We start from the raw sequence: 2265 nt of genomic DNA on the forward strand, positions 1-2265 counted from the left end.
GGGTGTGATTTTTCTTCTGCTGTTTTTGATTCTGTTTTCAATTTTTTTATATTTATTTTGTGACTCCACGTGATCATGAACCTACAAAGACATATAACTAAGAAAAATATAGTTAGATAAATAAAAATTGGGTTGCCTCCCAACAAGCGCTTCTTTAATGTCAATAGCTTGACAGTGGGCTCTCATGGAGCCTCATAGATGTGCAGAGCTTTGTTGAGACTCTCCAACACCAAACTTAGAGTTTGGATATGGGAGTTCAACACCAAACTTAGAGTTTGGTTGTGGCCTCCCAACACCAAACTTAGAGTTTGACTGTGGGGGCTCTGGTTGACTCTGCTTTGAGAGAAGCTTTTTCTGCTTCCTCTCCATGGTTGCAGAGGGAGATCCTTGAGTTTTAAACACAAGGGAGTCCTCATTCCATTGAAGGACTATTTCACCTCTGTCAACATCAATCACAGCTCTTGCTATGGCCAGGAAAGGTCTTCCTAGGATGATGGATTCATCCTCTTCCTTTCCAGTATCCAGGACAATGAAATCAGCAGGGATGTAAAGGCCCTCAACCTTTACTAACACGTCCTCTACTTGTCCATAAGCTTGTTTTCTGGAATTATCTGCCATCTCTAATGAGATTTTAGCAGTTTGCACCCCATAGATTCCCAGTTTCTCTATTACAGAGAGGGGCATGATGTTTATTCCTGAACCAAGGTCACACAGAGCCTTAAAGAGCATGGTGCCTATGGTACAGGGTATTATGAACTTTCCAGGATCCTGTCTCTTCTGAGGCAATGTCAGTTGATCCAGATCACTTAGTTCATTGATGAACAAGGGAGGCTCAACTCCCCAAGTATCAATGCCAAATAATTTAGCATTCAGCTTCATGATTGCACCAAGAAACTTGGCAGTTTGCTCTTCAGTAACATCCTCATTCTCTTTAGAAGAGGAATACTCATCAGAGCTCATGAAGGGCATAAGGAGGTTCAATGGAATCTCTATGGTCTCTAGATGAGCCTCAAAGTCCTTTGGTTCCTCAGAGGGAAGCTCCTTATTGATCACTGGACGTCCCAGGAGGTCTTCCTCCTTGGGATTCACGTCCTCTCCTCTCCTCATAGGTTCGGCCATGATGCTTATGTCAATGGCCTTGCACTCTCCCTTTGGATTCTCTTCTGTATTGCTTGGGAGAGTACTAGGAGGGATTTCAGTGATCCTTTTACTCAGCTGGCCCACTTGTGCTTCCAAATTTCTAATGGAAGACCTGGTTTCATTCATGAAACTCACAGTGGCCTTAGATAGATCAGAGACTAGATTTGCTAAATTAGAAGCATTTTGTTCAGAGTTCTCTGTCTGTTGCTGAGTGGATGATGGGAAAGGTTTATTATTGTTAAACCTGTTTCTTCCACCATTGTTAAAGCCTTGTTGAGGCTTTTGATCCTTCCATGAGAAATTTGGATGATTTCTCCATGATGAGTTATAGGTGTTTCCATAAGGTTCACCTAAGTAATTCACCTCTGCTATTGCAGGGTTCTCAAGATCATAAGCTTCTTCTTCATGAGAAGCCTCTTGAGTACTGTTGGATGCAGCTTGCATTCCATGCAGACTCTGAGAGATCATATTGACTTGCTGAGTCAATATTTTATTCTGAGCCAATATGGCATTCAGAGTATCAATTTCAAGAACTCCCTTCTTCATAGGCGTCCCATTGCTCACAGGATTCCTTTCAGAAGTGTCCAGTGACATCTTTGATAGCTCAGATAAACCATCATAGAATATATCCAGGATGGTCCATTCTGAAATCATGTCAGAAGGACACTTTTTGGTCAACTGTTTGTATCTTTCCCAAGCTTCATAGAGGGATTCACCTTCTTTCTGTCTGAAGGTTTGAACATCATCTCTAAGCTTGCTCAGCTTTTGAGGAGGAAAGTACTTGGCTAAGAAAGCCGTAACCAGCTTATCCCAAGAGTTCAGGCTGTCTTTGGGTTGAGAATCCAACCATAATCTAGCTCTGTCTCTTATAGCAAAAGGGAAAAGCATGAGCCTGTAGACTTCAGGATCTACTCCATTAGTCTTAACAGTATCACATATCTGCAAGAATTCAGTTAAGAACTGAAAAGGATCTTCAGATGGAAGTCCATGAAACTTGCAGTTCTGCTGCATCAGAGAAACTAATTGAGGTTTCAGCTCAAAGTTGTTTGCTCCAATGGCAGGAATGAAGATGCTTCTTCCATGTAAATTGGAATTAGGTGCAGTAAAGTCACCAAGCATCTTCCT

The 2265-nt window shown here is 41.9% G+C and overlaps 1 non-coding gene across 1 annotated transcript; it reads left to right on the forward strand.

Annotated features, from left to right (window-relative positions):
* The first annotated feature begins 1787 nt into the window (after positions 1-1787).
* Positions 1788-1896, forward strand: LOC148553757 (small nucleolar RNA R71). Its single transcript, XR_015892833.1, has one exon. It is a non-coding gene; the product is annotated as a small nucleolar RNA R71 (small nucleolar RNA).
* The last annotated feature ends 369 nt before the right edge of the window (positions 1897-2265 follow it).

This window comes from Arachis ipaensis, chromosome B7, assembly GCF_059453495.1.
Source record: "Arachis ipaensis isolate K30076 ecotype BB chromosome B7, ASM5945349v1, whole genome shotgun sequence".
In the NCBI taxonomy this organism is placed as follows: Eukaryota; Viridiplantae; Streptophyta; class Magnoliopsida; order Fabales; family Fabaceae; genus Arachis; species Arachis ipaensis.